This window comes from Babylonia areolata, chromosome 8, assembly GCF_041734735.1.
Source record: "Babylonia areolata isolate BAREFJ2019XMU chromosome 8, ASM4173473v1, whole genome shotgun sequence".
NCBI classification, from domain to species: domain Eukaryota; kingdom Metazoa; phylum Mollusca; class Gastropoda; order Neogastropoda; family Buccinidae; genus Babylonia; species Babylonia areolata.
In genome coordinates, this window is record NC_134883.1 from 35,695,675 (window position 1) to 35,714,988 (window position 19,314).

Sequence of the window (19,314 nt, forward strand, 5' to 3'; positions counted from 1 at the left end):
TCTTTTTTCAGTATTCAAACTAGAAACTGTTAAACCTTGTCATGTTATTATATCTATTTATTTACCTATCTATTTTACGTTCTTCCTGATGTTGGCACGTGCTTTTTAACACTGAACTGACATCATCACCATTACTTTCTTTTTTACATAACGTTGAAATGAAATTATTACCACAACTCTACCTATTGTGCATGAAAAAAGAAAAGTAAAATAAAGGTGTGTCACACTGATATAATCAGTTGAAGAACGATCGAGCGAGCGAGCGAGAGAGAGAGAGAGAGAGAGAGAGAGAGCACAGGATATCTTTCACATTTGACTTCAAGTGTCAGCGAATATTACCACGTCTACGAATATCACAATTGCTTGTCAGCGAAAAGAACAAAAATCAAAACAAAAACCCAAACAAACAAACAAACAAAAAACGAATACAAAGACGATCATTTTGATATTCAACATCTGAGACACAAGGAGCAGAGTGGAGAGTCACTTGATATGAACATAACACTGTCCATGCCCCATGTACTCCTGATACTATATGGACTGAACACAGCAATGAACCCTTGGACTGTTGCCGTGTGTTATTGTTCACCCTGTCTTCTTTGCACCAGTCCAATCGAGTTTTCTGTGCACATGTTTCGTGAGGAGACACTGTGATGGTGTTTCTTGAAGAATTTTTCACGTTGGTAATTTAATCGGACCTCAGCGAGACTGCAGAACCAGCTTTTTTCATTGTATTTTTTCAGAGAAAGAGAGAGAGAGAGAGAGAGAGAGAGAGAGAGAGGGAGAGAGAGAGAGAGAGAGAGAGGGGTAGCTGACCAGAACAAGGACTTGCATTTTTTTTTTTTATTCTGCCGCGAAAACTGTCTCTTCAACGAGAAAATAATTGTCGAAAGAAAACCACAATAGTGACAACAATCAACATACACTTGCTTTGAATATTTCATTTTATGGGTTTCTTGTCGAATACATGTCGTCTTGAGAAGATGAAACACTCCTATCTTACACATACCCTATCGCGCCCCACCCACTCTCTCTCACGCACGGAATTGGAACTCTGGGACTCCATAACGGTCAATGACATATAACCGAAGCTCGAAGCCGCGGAAAATAGCTTTGGCACGTGCAGCGCGTGGAGGGCACGAGGGCCTGGGACAGCCAGAGATCGAGGCGAACCACTGGGAAAAAGACTCGTTGGACAATTTTCGCAGGTTCCATTCGAAGGGGACCCACACGAATTTGCATAAACAGTACGTCATTAACTTTGGAAGGAATTGGATTCTACTCGGAAGTAGGTCTCAACTGAGCTGAAATGTTTGTTTGATGGGGTTGTCACGAGGGTGTCTGTGTCTGTAATTTGTGTTTGTGACAGCATGGCGAGTTTTATCCATCAGGAGTAAAATATTAGAGAGAGAAAGAGAGAGAGAGAACAAGAACAAGAACAAAACTTTAATCTCCAGGCCTCCGGCCCCTAGAAAGAGGTCAAAAGTACACGATATGGTGATCACGCAGCGACAACAAAATGTAAAATACGTACTAACTTAAACCTGTAGAACAAAAGTGCTTCTTGTGCATAGTAAGTTAATTCTAACTTTCATCATTGTTGTCACAGAATTCCTGTCATATCTTCAGGGCATTAAATACATAAACGCAGAGTTTACGAATACTGTAAACAGAACCATTCTTCAGCAAGTGAACATACAATTGACCTTCAGAGTTCAGATGTTTTTGCCGCAGGTTATTGTAAAGGACACAATTGTTTATAAAATGGTTTTCATCTTCGACCACATTACAACATTTACATGTGTAATTTGAATTACATTTGAATGTTCTCCTAAAAAACGATCCATTTATTGGGAGCAAACCAAGCCGTAATTTTACCAAACAGTCCCTAAAACACTTTTTATCCACAAAGTCAAAATATTGCTCACACTGAAAACCAGTTTTAAACAGTCTGTAGTTATGATATATATCTTTAGACATTACTGACTCGTCCCACTCCTGCATAAATGTATCTTTCGTTCTTTGCTTAAATAATGACAAAATGTTTGCTCACAACCAACGCCTTGTTGCAACCAGACATATCCAAACCCAAGTCTAAATAAAGTATTTTTTACTAAAGACATCCAGCATTTTTTTCCCCTTTCGTCTAGGTCAAATATGCCTGTCTGGGTAATCGGTGCACATTCATATTCAGCAACCTTAACCAGTACTTGATACATCTTGTTGCACTATTTATATACAGTGGATAACGTCCTAATTCACTGTATGCAAACTTGTTTGGTACTCTAAGTGGTATGTTCAAAAAACGTTTACATGCAAAGGAATGAACCTTCTCAATATTATCAACCCCACATCTCAGAAGCGTACAAAAGAATGGGTTGTACCTGAGCATCAAATATTTGAAAAAACATCCTTTGGAAATATCATTCAGCTTCGTTATATATTTTACACAGTCAATGCATGCATGTTTGCCTTTTGCTGCTAAAATCCCTACTCCTTTTGTCGTAAAAACAAACCCCAGATAATTATATTCATTTACTACTTCTAGAGCATTTCCATCGAGATTCCACTTTTCATATCTTCCCAAAAAGCCACCTTTTCGAAAAACTCACTTTAGTTTTGTCAGTATTTACATTCAAGAAGAGTGTTTTACATGCATTATTCAGAATATTAATTTGATTTTGCAGACCGATCGCAGTGTTAGATAGCAGTACAATATCATCCGCGAACAGAAGAATGAACAACTCTAATAAATCAGGCAAAAACTGAATTCCATGAATACCACTGATTTCAACTGCCGATGCAATTTCGTTAACAAAATAACGAAAACAATATAGGGCTTAACATACAACCTTGCTTTAGGCCAACGGGACAATAAAAAACTCAGTTAACTTATCTTTAATACGTACGCAAGACGTAACACATTCATAGCACATTGATAGCATTCATAAATTTCCCCTTTATACCTTTCTGAATCAAAATATCAAACAAAGACTGACGTTAGACAGAGTCAAATGCTTTTCTCAGATCAACAAAACAGGCGTAAAGCTTGCCTCCCTTCTTTGATAAAGGTTTCTCAATAACCGCGTTCAGAGTAAAAATATGATCTGTTGTGGCATAACCACGGCTTAATCCAGCCTGTGACTCTGTTAGCATATCATTTTCTTCAGCCCATTTGACAAGTCTTCCGTTTAGCACTGATGTATAACATTTGCTAATTAGACTGAGCAAAGACACGCCCCTATAGTTGTCTGTTGAACTACTATCTCCCTTTTTAAAAATTGGAACAATAAAAATTATTATTGCCTTCGCCCATTCATCTGGATACGTACCCTTATCAAACAGAATGTTAAACAGTTTTGTTAAAAAATGTACAGCAATATTATCAGCTGATTTTAACATTTCTGCCAAAATACAGTCTACACCACAAGCCTTGCCTTTTTTTAATTTCCGAATAGCATCTGCAGCTTTTGTTCTGAAATATCATGACTTAGTTCATCAGATATATTTGAATCCTCTGGTTGCACTTCACTAATGGCTCTGCTATCAGTAGTTATAACCTCGTTCTGAGTAAATAAATTCCGAAAGTGTTCAAACCATTCATTTTCTTTAATGTCTTTACATACTCCTATTTTCCTTCTTCCAGACACTTGCTTTGCTTCTTTCCAAAATTGTTTGCTGTCTTTGTTCAGTGATGCTAGATGTCTGGCTTTATCACGTCTATAGCTGACTTTCTTTACCTTACATAAATCCTTATATTCCTTCCGAGCTTTCACATAGGGTAATCGGTGCTTATCATTCTTGGTTTGTCTTAACATTGTTAACAAGTGTCTGGCTTTGTGTTTTGCATCTTTACATTCAGCATCAAACCATGGGGCATCTCGCTGATCACTCCCAACACACATGCTTCCTCATACATTCACTCGCTCTCAACAATACATTACTGAATAGCTCCAAAGCCTCATTTACACCGTAATCCAAAAGGGAAAACGCATGTACACACATATTCTGTAAATCGTCTGAATAAAGATTTTCTCTGAAACTGTTCTCCTTTGTTGATCCCAAGCTAATTTATTAATCCATTTAATATCATTTACTTTCTTAGTACAAGCAGCGTCCTCACTTTGAGCAATTGTAAACGATACAGGGAAATGCGGTGAGTCAATAAATGAAACCACCTTCAATGAGCGTACAAAATTCATAACACACAACTCTCTGGACATTATAACAAAATCTATGGTACCTCCACCTGTAGACGAGACAAATGTTACTGAATCATCAAAACCAAAATGACATAACCCGTTCAAAATAACACAATCAAATGCGGAACACATCTCTAACAAATCTTTACCAAAAGTGTTCTTTTCTCTGTCATCAGATTTTCTCTTAAACAAATCATCTTCCTGAAAATACGACCAATCCCACTTGTCAATTTCGGTGCTGTCAGCTGAGGACAGAGCGTTTACACAACCAGTCCGTGCATTCAGGTCTCCTATTATCATCAAAGCAAAATCTTTTGCCTGCTCGTGCAGATCGACAATGCACTGTTCCAGAACTTCTATGCCATATCCATCTTCTGCAGTATTCCAGTATTTACTGTCATATGGGTGGATATATATAGAGAGAGTAATATGCGCACGTTCTTTACTTTTATATTTGAGAAAAAGAAAGAAAGAAGGAACGTTGTAAAGAATAAACACAGTCTGGTTTTACTGCGACACCATGAAAAACAGACAGGGAAATGTGGTCAAAGAAAGCGTAGTTCTCAAATGAGTGCTGTGCAAGTTAATTTAGTTCTTTCAAGTATATGACGTTGATCATGTTTGACACTCGGGAGCAGCAAGTGTTTCGGGCTGTGAGAGGTCATCAGGCGCACAGTTAGCTCCTGGCCAGCTGAAGACCAGAATTCCCACATAAGCAAAGGACAGCTTCCCACGGACAGTACCTTTCATGTCAGGAATATGACCCACCGAACGACTCAGGCGAACACCCGTGAAGGGAAAGCGGACAGATCTGGACAACACAACTGCCCAATACGTGTCTTGAAAAGGAACACAAAAGATAATCCCGGAATAAAACAACTCGGGACTTCGCCACAAACCAGAAAGTCACAGGGTGTAACATTCAGGGGGTGCAAACACTGAAACAGTAATATCATTGACCTATTTCTCCTATTTCTTTCATTTTCAAAGAAAATTGGAAGTCACTACTCGATGGCTCCATTTCCTCTCTCTCTTGTCTCTCAGTCAACAGAGGATCAAAGGAACGAATCGCTGGGAAAAAATCGGTTGTTTTGAAAATAATTTTGCAAAATATGTCAGTGTGAACAGCAATTAACGAATCGGAGAAGGTGATACAAAAGAATAAATTGTTAACTTTTCGGAGATATCAACCAGGGATTTATTGAACCATATGCAATAGAGGACCAGTTGTTATGCTCGACAGTACTTTTCTTTTCGTCATTCGCCTCGGCCACAGCGACTTTTGACCCCCCAACCCCCACCATCCCCTCCACGCATGCATCGTATCTTTACACGTTGTGTGTGTTCAGTTATAACTACCATCATCGTATCTTTACACGTTGTGTGCGTTCAGTTATAGCTACCATCATCGTATCTTTACACGTTGTGTGTGTTCAGTTATAACTACCATCATCGTATCTTTACACGTTGTGTGTGTTCAGTTATAGCTACCATCATCGTATCTTTACACGTTGTGTGTGTTCAGTTATAACTACCATCATCGTATCTTTACACGTTGTGTGTGTTCAGTTATAACTACCATCATCGTATCTCTACACGTTGTGTGCGTTCAGCTATAACTACCATCATCGTATCTTTACACGTGTGTATTCAGTTATAACTACCATCATCGTATCTTTACACGTTGTGTGTGTTCAGTTATAACTACCATCATCGTATCTTTACACGTTGTGTGTGTTCAGTTATAACTACCATCATCGGACCTGATATAGCCCTGTGTGATCGACTGGGTTTTTGTGTCAGTAATCAAATCAATCCTAATATCTGAGGCGCTGATAATGAAAATCTCCATTGTCATCGTTATTCTCATGACGATCATGATTACTATCATTGTGAACGTGGTCGTTAACTTTTTGGAATTGGATGCAATTATGATATCATATCATCATCTTCATAATCGCCTTTGCTGTATATTGATAGCTCATTTTCACTGGCAGATTTATGGTAATCCAACAAAGTGTTCTGATCATGAAGTGTGAAGCATGACCTTGAAGTAGATGGGTACAGAACGGAGACATATTTCATATTTCTCATGGAGCAAGACTCGACAGATGATGCATGTCCTTTGTGAAGGGAAGCAGCGACGTGATGCATGACACCACAGGCCCACAGCAAGTTTTCACCGGCCTCCTGGTTCTTTGACACTCCGAAAGCTGACACGTGCGGAATTATAACATTAGCGTCTCACACTTCAACGAACCTTCCAGATGATTACACGTTCCTTGTCACAAAATATGGCCTACGTATCGTGCACGTGGGACTCGCTTCTTTTCCAAAACTGCATCAGTCATATGGAACAGATGGAATTCTGTTTAACACCCCGTCACACACACTGGTGATTGTTGATGTGGAATAGACACTTCATTTTCTTGTTTTAACTCAGCCAGATAACCCCGTCGCTAACGATTTCGCCCTGAAATTCTATTTCCTTTCAGCTGTAAACTTTGACTCGTTCCCCCATTTTTCAGTTCACTGGTATGTTGTTTTACCAGTATCAGTGTGCGCGTGCTAATGTTATGTACAAAAACGGGAAAAAATCCTAACCAGCTTGTCGGAGTGTTTGGACAAGAGATTTTTCTTTGTAAATGGGGTTCTTAATTCGTAAACTTATGCATGCAAACATGACAAATAGTTTTGTTCTTAATAGAAAAATACCACCTCCCCGCTCATGCTCTTCTTTCTCTGAACCCCCCCCCCCCCCCCCCCCCGCCTCCCACCCAACTGAAGAAAGATGAACTAGAAAAATGACTTTCACTAAGTTTGGTTCCTTTCATGGTAGCAAAGTCGTTTCTAACAAAATTGTATTACATAACGTGCGCACGTGCGCGCATTGTGTGTGTGTGTGTGTGTGTGTGTGTGTGTGTGTGTGTGTGTGTGTTTCAAAACTCGTGTGCCTGCGTGATGTTCAGAACACATCACACCAACCACCGTGGCGAAACGGTTAGCATCGCGGACTGACTTCTGAGAGGACTAATTTCCTGACCAACACTGCAAGTGTCTGTATCTTCCGGGCCTTGTTAACACCGAGATATCATTATGAAAGGCAGCGTCGAGTACAGCTTTGTCACGAAAGTCCAGACCTAAAATGGACCTCCACAGCAGATTCGTCATCTTCATCATTTATTATAATCAACGTAGAAAATAATGTCCCAAGTTGTATGGCCTTCCATGCCCTGCTCTCACGGTGCCTCTTCTTTGACTCCTCTCCACTTCCTTGCATGGGGTAAGTCCTGTCAAGGTCTTCGGTGTTGGCGGATTCATGGGGGACTGTCGTTGGGAGGTGATGGCTGTTCCCACTCAGGGGTGGACTCAGTCTGATTCGGAACACAGCAATAATTCTCGTCAGTAGGGGGGCTAAGTAGGTGGTGTCCTAACAGGCACTACTGAACACCACCAAAGTCACTCAGCAGCACTGCAGGGTTTCCCGTGATGTGTGGCCTCCATGTGGACTGCCGACGCTGAGACAGTGACAGATGATTCCGGGTGTGGCTGTGTATGGAGGACTCGGAATGAGCGGCATGGGAGTAATGCCACTGAAATGCTGCAGGTGATAGGGAAAAAGAAAAGAAAAGAAAAAAATCCAGCTAAACAATAGCAGCAACAGGGGAACAAGCCACAACCTAAGTGCATTCTACAAATATTACAATGTAAGGAAGAACAAACCTCCCTCACTCCATCTCTGTCTGTCAGTCTGACAAAAGCAAGCAGAATGCTCTAAAAATATTAGAGGAAAAGGAAGAACAGTCTCTGTCTGTCCACGAGCAAGCAGAATGCACAGTTGATGGAGGAGTGGAGGAGAAAAACTGAAAAAGCAGAATTGAAGCCTGTGGTGGTCTTCAGTTACAGGCAGGGGGCACGCCTACCAAATTTTCCTCATAGTCTGTGCTAATCCTCCCGAACACGCTAGCCCCGGACGAGGGGAGCTAATTATTTCCGTTGTCTCCCCTGATGTACGTCACACGCTGTCGGTGAGATCAAAAGCCCCGCGAACGTCCACGTCTGCGCAGGACCGGAAAGAGATCAGGAGGCTGACGTCGCTGGGGAGGGGGGGAAGGGGCGGGGGATAATGGAGTCTCCAAAATAAAATCCTCCGACATGATAGAGTCAATAAAGAAGTTGAACTGGCCGTACACTGCTGTACAAAGGAAAGAGGGTGGAGTGAAAGGAATCGTTGGAAGCACAGTGGGTGTGGGCGGTGAAGGGTGTGTGGAGGAGAGGCTAGGGAAGGACGCAGGGTGAAGCAAAATCGATTGGCAAGAAGAGGAGTATCAGGGAATTTTCCCCTCACAAGGCATTCTTTTCTCTCTCTTTAGTAGAAGAGGTCTTGCGTCACAAAGCTTGGATGAGGTCATGATGGTATGCATGTGAAAGTTATGGATTATCAAGGGCATTTAAAAAAAAAAACCTTTTCTTTTGACCGAAAATACCGTCGACCTTGCTTTTTGAGAACGGAGAACGCATGTGGAACGCAGTGGAGATGGAAAAGAATAGTGCCTGCTGTCCATTTTAACTTGATGGTATTAGTCGTCTAACCCGGAAGAACAGAAATCGATGGCTTTGATCTTGGTTGCTGGAAATGTTCTCTGTGTTTTTGTGAGTGTTTTTTCAGGTTTTTTCCTTTAAATTAGAAGTTCTTGTTATGCTTCAACATTGACAATGCTGTTTGTCTTCTTGACATCTATCCCTTTCCGTTCCCTTTAAATCCCTCGTTCTTTACTCTTGTTCTGGTGGTTGTGCTTCTCTTCCGCAGTGACATTAACGACTTAACCCTTTCACTGCCAAACTCGCATTTATGCAGCAGCTAGGTAGAGGACCATTGTCACTGCAGGGTGACCAGATCATGGGTCTGTTATCCATGAACCTACTGCTCTTAATGTTCGGCGGTAGGATAAGCCATATTTTCTACCCATCACAGGGGGAATCCCCAGCTGTACTTAGACACCATATTTACTGTGTTTATAGCACAAGGGAATTTTGCACTCTGAATTGACTGGCGGTGAAAGAGTTAAATACATTGACAGAAGAGGCTACTGACAGCAGGAGCCAGTTTTAATTCTTTCCGACTGTAGGTCAGACTAAGTGAGTAGAAAGAATGAGTCAGAGGGTGAGCACTTTCCAGTGTCAATGTGGTTGTCATAACGGTGTTGCAAGACCGTAAAATCCTCCAGGAACTTTAGTAGCTAGTGTCACTCAGCAGCACTGCAGGGTCTCCCGCGGTGTGTGGCCTCCTTGTGGACTGCCGACGCTGAGACAGTGACAGATGATTCCGGGTGTGGCTGTGTATGGAGGACTCGGAATGAGCGGCATGAGAGTAATGTCACTAGAAAAATAACACTGATATTTTTACTGCAATATGTAAACGTTTGACATCTCGAAATATACTTACTTTTTTGCATGGCCAAATTTGCTCCAAGTTACCCTTAGAGAACGCTAAAGTAAAGGTGAAACTGCAAAAACAACAAGACATAACACTGTCCAGGTATTATATCATAATGAATGTACGCATAAAACAAAACAAACAAACAAACAAACAAATCCCAAAACAACTTGACAATACTCACACACTCACACAGACATACACTGGCATGCATTGATTCCAATTTTCCCTGAAACAGTGATATTATCTAGCTGCTAGGCTAACCATTTTCTAGCCAGATGATAGATCCATCCAAATTAACTCGAACAACAAAGTTTAACGTCTCAGGACACACACACACACACACACACACACACACACACTTACACACCATTCTCACTCCCACCCACTCACACAGACCACGTACACGCACACACGGCCAACACCTGTTTCCAGACACTTCAAAACCTATCAGGCATGATTGTGATTCACCAGACACCCCTGTCATTAGGAGGACAGAAAAGGACTGAAAATTACCCCGTGAACACGCAGAGACAAGAACGCAGGTGCACATGGGTCATAGAACCGAACGAGATTGTGTGTCAGAGTCATCAGCAGTCTGTCTCCTTTCATACGGGCACTATTTACGAGGGATGTTCCTGACTTGTTATCGTTCACTAACTGCCCATTTTGATCTGTGGTACAGCCGCTCTGAGACTGGCCAGTAAATGCTGGGTTGTTATCCACTGTCTTGGAGAAGCCGTCTTGTTTGGGTCAGGGGAAGATCAACATTATGCATGCATGATGTGTTCAACACAGATGTGTTTGCGTTCCAGCTCACACACACACACACACACACACACACACACAAACACACACATGTTTCTCTGTGTGTGTGTGTGTGTGCATGTGCGCGTTCATGTGTGTGTGCGTGCGTGCATGTGTGTGTACATATATATTGTGTGTAGGGAGAGAGAGAGAGAGAGAGAGAGAGAGAGAGAGAGAGAGCAACAAATTAGAAACAATCAATGACTGCAATGCGCCACAGATGAGTCCACACGTGACAATGAAAGCGGATGAAGTGGTTTTGATCCAACGTCAGGCTGCACTCCCAGCTGTATCCAGGCCACAAGCAGAGAATGGAGTGCCAATCCTGGGTGGCACTTAAGGACACACACATTTTCAGTTTCAGTTTCAAGGAGGTGTCAACGCGTGTGGACAGATCCATACACTCTGATCCACGTGTGCTTGGAAAACACCCATACACAGTTTCAACACTGAAAGAGTACCGGTACTGTTGCCAAGCCTTTTGCAAACTTTCTTCAAGTGTATCTGGGCTTCTCTTTTCTGTGATTTGGTGGAGTAGGATATCCATGCACTTCGAGGGTGGGTGAACTGTCACCTGGCTCTATACGTGTGATTTTTAAACGAATCAGAAAAAAGAAAATGAGGAGGACGACAAAAAAGTGCTGGAGGAAGACGACAAGAGAAGTAATAGATTGTGAAAGAAAAGTAGAAATGGATGGTTGCAACTTTAAAAAAAAAAAAAAAAAATCTGCGTTCATGTCTTCCGTCACTTGAGTCATTATTTGGAGATGCATTTAGCGTATGAGGTTTTGTTCGATTGTTTATTGGGAACACCCTTCAGAGTCATTGATAGTGTTATTGTAGACTTGAGCACATAATAACGTCAACGATGCACATGAACCTGGACCGTCTTTTGTCATGTTAGTTAACCGTCTTTAAGGATAAAAAAGTATGTCACTGTGTACTAAGTTTTCGGAGCCTGATGTTAATGCCAGTCACCATGTTCCACCACAGCTGTAATAATGAAAATAACGGCTAACAATAATGATTATTGTAATGATGATAATGATAATGATCATGAATGAATGAATGAATTAATGGATAATTTGTATATTGTGCATGATGTTTCGTGATGCACTCGCACACACAAAGGCATTAAAAAACCAGAGTGTAAAACCAGCAGTGATTCAGACAAGCAGGGCATATATAAAGCAGAGTGTAAAACCAGCAGTGATTCAGACAAGCAGGGCATTAAAAAAACAGAGTATAAAACCAGCAGTAATTCAGACAAGCGGGGCATATATAAACCAGAGTGTAAAACCAGCAGTGATTCAGACAAGCAGGGCATATATAAACCAGAGTGTAAAACCAGCAGTGATTCAGACAAGCAGGGCATATATAAACCAGAGTGTAAAACCAGCAGTGATTCAGACAAGCAGGGCATATATAAACCAGAGTGTAAAACCAGCAGTAATTCAGACAAGCAGGGCATATATAAACCAGAGTGTAAAACCAGCAGTGGTTCAGACAAGCAGGGCATATAAACCAGAGTGTAAAACCAGCAGTGATTCAGACAAGGAGGGCATATACAAACCAGAGTGTAAAACCAGCAGTGATTCAGACAAGCGGGGCATATATAAAGCAGAGTGTAAAACCAGCAGTGATTCAGACAAGCAACATCAGAACAGCTATCCACTACCCTAACCTTCAGAGACCAAAGCCCGAGTGACTGGTAGAAACTATTTTAGCACGTGCAGCGTGAGGAGAAGCCAAGAGCTCCAACCTCCATCGATTCGGGATACACTGTTGTCAACGACCGTAGAATGACACGCTGGGTCCAAGAGGAGGAAAACAAGATCCGCTGAGTTGCCATGAATAGTAAGCCATTGAATGGGTGTGAAGTGGGGTTGGACGAGTATTGAAATTTTGCCGATCTTGAAATAAGCTGAATTTCCCATGGCCCGGTCCCTGTGTAGGCTTTGTGCATAGTGTGGAGTTCGTAATGGAGCACAGAACTGAGTAGACGATGGGATGAACTTGATTGAAAATGGTAACAGACAATAAGCAGACAGACAGACAGACAGACAGATAGACAGAGAGAGAGAGAGAGAGAGAGAGAGAGAGAGAGAGAGAGAGAGAGAGAGAGAGAGAGAGAAGATGAATGTAATAAGCCGACACGCACTGGCAATATTATTACTTGAGTGGTCATTGCAGTTAATTTTGTAAACAGCTAAACTGTTAATAGTCTTCTTTTATTCTTTCTTTTTTGTGAGACAACTTCTTTCCTTCAAATAAGATACTACCTCTCTCTGTTTCTGTCTCTCTGTCTGTCTGTCTGTCTCTCACAATTTATTTCAACAGCCTGTCTAAGCCCTCGTCCCATGACACAGACCAGATCAGTTCCCCAACGCCTGAAGCGATGTGACTGTCTGGAAACAGGGCCGACACGTGCAGCACGTGGGAGGCATGCCGGTTGGGACGCTCGGGGACTGGACAGGAACTGTCAGGAAGGAGAATAGTCAGACAACTTTCACAGGTTTCATCAGGAGAGTGTAGTGGAAGGGGACCCGCATGAATTTGCATAAATAGTAGATCATTAACTGGGGGACGGAACTGGACTGAGCTCGGCAAGGAAGTGGGTCTTCACCGAACTGAATTATTGGGTTGACAGAAATGTCTTGGGGCTGCCTGTGGCTGTGATGTTGTATATGTGTCGTAACGAAGCAACGTTTGCCCCAGGGGTGTGAAACGGCAACAGAGAGAGAGAGAGAGAGAGAGAGAGAGAGAGAATGGCAATGGCAATAGCAATGACAAAGCTTTTGGTGTCCACTCATCGTTACAACGCCCTTCAGACTCATATTTGTGAACACTCCTCAAATGATTTGCATGGTCTTTTGTACTACAAACAGAGAGAGCAAGAGAGAGAGAGAGACAGAGAGGAGGTGAGAGGAAGGGTGAAAGAGAGACATCCGAGAGAGAGGGAGAGAGTAATAAAACCAAGAGATGGAGGGAGGGATAGAGTGAGAGAACTGGTGCACTAATGAACATTGTTTTCGTGGCTGATTCAGATTCGAATCCCGCTCTCGCCCTTTCTCCTAAGTTTGACTGGAAAATCAAACTGAGCGTCTAGTCTTTCGGATGAGACGATAAACCGAGGTCCCGTGTGCAGCACGCACTTGGCGCACTGAAAAAGAACCCATGGCAACGAGAGTGTTGTCCTCTGGCGAAATTACGTAAAATGAAATCCACTTTCATAGGTACACAAATATGTAAGCATGCACTCAAGACCTGACTAAGCGCGTTGGGTTATGCTGCTGGTCAGGCATCTGCTCAACAGATGTGGTGTAGCGTGTATGGATTTGTCCGAACGCAGTGACGCCTCCTTGAGAAAGTGAAACTGAAACTGAAACTTTCGTGGCTGTAAATGGATTGCTGGTTTTGTTGTTGACCATGCAGTTGTTTATGGGGTCATCACTCTGTAAGAACGAGTGTGATCATACTATATTGCTTCAACAGTGTGTGTGTGTGTGTGTGTGTGTGTGTGTGTGTGTGTGTGTGTGTGTGTGTGTGTGTTGTGCTGTGTTCTTTAAGCCATGAAATACATTGCTAAGATTTTTTTTCTGAAAATCTTGGAGACGAGGAAGGAAGTCTCTTTTGTTAATATGTGCCCCCCTCCCACACCCACACTGATTAAAATTATTCCTCTTCTTTCTTTCCTGTTTCTGTTGCTCTTTTTACTTCTTTTTCAGTTTGTCTGTCTGCCTCTGTATGTTTGTCGGTGTGTGTGTGTGTGTGTGTGTGTGTGTGTGTGTGTGTGTGTGTGTGTGCGTGCGTGCGTGCGTACGTGCGTGCGTATGTGTGTGTGTGTGTGTGTGTGTGTGCGTGCGTGCGTACGTGCGTGCGTATGTGTGTGTGTGTGTGTGTGTGTGTGTGTGTGTGTGAACATGTGAATGCTTGAATCACTGTCACTGTCACTGATTCCTAAATCTGGGTTGGTCGCTGGGAGCGCTGCACTGCCCAATGCATTACTATAAGTTTCAATGTACTTCACGGCATCAGTGCATTCTAAAAATACCAGAGGGTTCGGGAGAGAATACAGCTTCCTCCGTCCAAGTCAAATGTTTAGTTTTTTTGGGGTTTTTTTGGGGGGTGGGGGGTTTGGATAATTTTGAATCCTCATTTTCATACATCCTGCTGCCTCAAGAAGTCCATCATTGAAACACTTTACTGGTCTTCCGCCGACAATGTCTGTTGTTGTTGATTTGTTCAAATTATGCTGAAAGTGGTCACCGTGCACAAAGTCGGAAAACTGTCATCTCTGTCCTGAACGGTTTTTCCTGTACATGTTGCTACTGGTTTATCAGCATAGCTTTTTTCACAGTTCATCATCATTTCTACAGCAAGTGGTGAGCGTTGAACATTTTCCCAATGTTCAGTTTCATGTTCCCCTGGTTCACACCATTGGAGTACACTTGGATGCTGACACACACACACACACACACACACACACACACACACACACACACACACACACACACACACACACACATATATATGCAGTCAGCCAAATTTTAACTCTTTTACTCCCTTGTTACCTCTGTGTCTGTTCCTCTTTGTACCTTTCCTTTCAGTGTGCTGCTGTGTCTGTCCCTGTGAGTGTGAGGGTGGATGGGGTGGGTGGATGGGTGTGAGTGTGTGTTTGGGAGTATATGTGTACGTGCATGCATGCACACTCTTGCGTGTAAATTTTGAAAAGTTCATCACATCGTGAATGCATTCTAAAAATATTAGAGGTAAAGGAAGAACAGTCTGTGTCTGTCCACGAGCAAGCAGAATGCAGAGTTGATGGAGGAGTGGAGGAGAAAAACTGAAAAAGCAGAATTGAAGTCTGTGGTGGTCTTCAGTTACAGGCAGGGGGCACGCCTACCAAATTTTCCTCATAGTCTGTGCTAATCCTCCCGAACACGCTAGCCCCGGACGAGGGGAGCTAATTATTTCCGTTGTCTCCCCTGATGTACGTCACACGCTGTCGGTGAGATCAAAAGCCCCGCGAACGTCCACGTCTGCGCAGGACCGGAAAGAGATCAGGAGGCTGACGTCGCTGGGGAGGGGGGGATAATGGAGTCTCCAAAATAAAATCCTCCGACATGATAGAGTCAATAAAGAAGTTGAACTGGCCGTACACTACTGTACAAAGGAAAGAGGGTGGAGTGAAAGGAATCGTTGGAAGCACAGTGGGTGTGGGCGGTGAAGGGTGTGCGGAGGAGAGGCTAGGGAAGGACGCAGGGTGAAGCAAAATCGATTGGCAAGAAGAGGAGTATCAGGGAATTTTCCCCTCACAAGGCTTTCTCTCTAAAGAAAGATGTCATGATGATTATGCTTATGGATTATCAAGTGCACTTTCTTTAATTATGTTTTCAAGTGAAAATGACTTTGAAATTGGTGTTTCAGAAAGCGTGTGGCACAGCGAGGAAAATGAAAGGAATTTTGTGCGCCAACCATTTTAAATTGGTCCTATAAGTCATGTCCCCCATATCAAAAAATCTGTTCAATTCTCAAAGCTGGTGTTAATGCTTGTCATCTGTTAATGGTGCTGAACTATGCTGTTGGATTCTCAGCATGCCCGCTTCTCTCTGTCCCCCTCTTCATTTTTGACTCACTTGTGTAAACAAAGTGAGTCTATGTTTTAACCCGGTGTTCGGTTGTCTCTCTCTCTCTCTCTCTCTGTGTGTGTGTGTGTGTGGGGGGGGGGGGGGTTAAACTTTAACATTGACATTTTCTCTGCAAATATTATGTCAGTTGACACCAAATTAGGCATAAAAATAGGAAAAATTCAGTTCTTTCTAGTCATCTTGTTTAAAACAATATTGCACCTCTGGGATGGGCACAAAAACAAAAAAAAGAAGCCTAATTATATGCAAACTGCATTTACTGTTATATTTATATTTTTTGTATTATCTAAACTTGGCACTTTGATCTGATATTCTTACCCAACAACAAGAGCAGTCATTATTATCATTTTTTGTTCAAACAGGAACTTCTTTTGCTAAGCATGGAAATTTTATTTATTTTGCATACGCTTTGGTGCAGATAGTAAAGAAGGGAAATTACTCTGTAATTAATGCTAGGGGAGTTAATTTGCTTTAAACTGATCTTTCTCATCTTAAACATTACATTTTGAAATCATACTCAAAACATAAAAAGCTTGGATTTTTTTTTAAGTGTATCAAAAGTGAGTCTTGAAGGCCTTGCCTCTCTTGTTTTCTGTGTGTTCTGCTCTCCCATTGTCACATTTATTTCATGAGAATGAATCTTTATTTTCCAACGGTGAAGACATTGGCACTTTGGCCGACTTACACATCTCTCCTTTGTTCTAAGAGACACACGAACATGTACGCATATAAATGTTGTTATACTTAATACATGTATAATGTACAAGTATAACACAGCGTCAAACTGAGAGATACAACATCGCTCACATCTGTACGAAACGGAGTAACACACACACCAAGGGAAAAACAACACCACCAAAACCCTAGCATGAATGCTACACATGAATGATTCAAATGAAATTAACACAGAAAAGAAAGGCAAGGCCTTCAAAACTCACTTGTGATACACTTTTAAAAAAATCCAAGCTTTTCATGTATTGAGTATAATGCATGTACTGTTATATTTATATTTTTTGTATTCTCTAAACTTGGTACTTTGATCTGATATTCGACCCAACAAAAGATCAATCATCATTATCGTTTTTTGTTCAAACAGGAATTTCTTTTGCTAAGCTTGGAAGTTTTATTTATTGCAAACGTTTTGGTGTAGACAGTAAAACAAGGGAAATTACTCTGCTGGGGGAACTTAGTTTGCTTTAAACTGATCTTTCTCATCTTAAACATTACATTTTGAAATTATACTCAATATATAAAAAGCTTGGATTTTTTTTTAAGTGCATCACAAGTGAGTCTTGAAGGCCTTGCCTCTCTTGTTTCAAAATGTAATGTTTAAGATGAGAAAGATCAGTTTAAAGCAAATTAACTCCACTAGCATTACAGAGTAATTTCCCTTTTTTACTATCTGTACCAAAACGTTTGCAAAATAAATAAAACTTCCATGCTTAGCAAAAGAAGTTCCTGTTTGAACAAAAAATGATAATAATGACTGCTCTAGCTGTTGGGTAAGAATATCAGATCAAAGTGCCACGTTTAGAGAATACAAAAAATATAAATATAACAGTAAATGCAGTTTGCATATAATTAGGCTTCATTCTTTATTTTTTTGTGCCCATCCCAGAGGCGCAGTATTGTTTTAAACAAAATGACTGGAAAGAACTGAATTTTTCCTATTTTTATACCAAATTTGGTGTCAACTGACAAAGTAGTTGCAGAGAAAATGTCAATGTTAAAGTTTACCACGGACACACAGACACACACACACACACACACACACACACACACACACACACACACACAGAGAGACAACCGAACACCGGGTTAAAACATAGACTCACTTTGTTTACACAAGTGAGTCAAAAAGTAATGATAAAATTTAAAACACAGATGTACCGAAAGCCCCATTTTCTGTTGGCAGGAAGTTTTTTTTTTAAAACTCATTCCAGTTGTTGCTCACTCAGACTGTTGTGCAACTATGAAGAATATATCTGAAATGGAACGTAGCTTTCATTGGATGTGGAATTGTCTTTATAATGTGTCACACATGGTTCTTCATGGCACTGCAGCAACCTTATCATCACAGTGAAGCAATCAACCTTGCAACCAGACAGGCATCTTACTGATGGCCTTTGCACCTGTCTGTGACGGACTATAAGATGTTATACTTTTTTAAAAATATACCTGGATGAAGACAACATTTTGCATCTGAAAAGGAGGAGACACGAAAAGCAAAGGAATAGAATGTAAAATACCAATGATATTTCCAACAATTGTTTCTAAACCACTGTACTTTTAGAACACACATTAGTTTGATATCACCCCCTTTTGTTCAATGGGAAGGAAAATGAACAGAATCCTGTAACAATAATTATTGGTGAAAATGAATAAAACCCAGACGGTTCTGAACCAGAGTGTGGTTAACATTTCTAATAAAAAACGATTTGAAGAGAATGGGAATTATAATATCGGTAAATGATCACTTTGTGGCCAAAGGTGAGGTCGCCAAGGATAACAACAGCGCCTTTAAATTGTTTGTAAGAGCTTTCAGAGGGACTTCCATGGAATGCTCAGGAAGTTGTGTGTGTGTGTGTGTGTGTGTGTGTGTGTGTGTGTGTGTGTGTGTGTGTGTGTGTGTGTGTGTGTGTGTGTGTGTATGTGTGTGTGTGTCTGTGAGTCTGTGTGCGTGTCTGTGTGTGTGTCTGTGTTTGTGTATATATATATATATATATGTGTGTGTGTGTGTGTGTGTGTGTGTGTGTGTGTGAACATGTGAATGCTTGAATCACTGTCACTTTCACTGATTCCTAAATCTGGGTTGGTCGTGTGTGTGTGTGTATGCGTGTGTTTGTGTGTGTGTGTGTGTGTGTGTGTGTGTGTGTGTGTGTGTGTGTGTGTGTCTGTGTGTCGCTGTGTGTCTCTGTGTGTCTGTATCTCTGCGTCTGTGTGTGTGTGTGTGTGTTTGTCTGTGTGTCTGTCTGTGTGTGTGTGTGACGTACACACCGTTCAAGCTCACTGTTTATGGGCCATATTTTCCATTCCTGACCCTCCCCTGACCCACACAGAACAGCTTCTCCAAGACAGTGAACAAGAACCCAGCATTACTTGCCATCCTGAGATATAAGACCTCCTGGTGCAGTCATACAGAAGATCTGAACGGACAGTCAGTCAACGAGAACTAATCACGAACATCGCTCGTCAATAATGTTCATTTGATAGACTG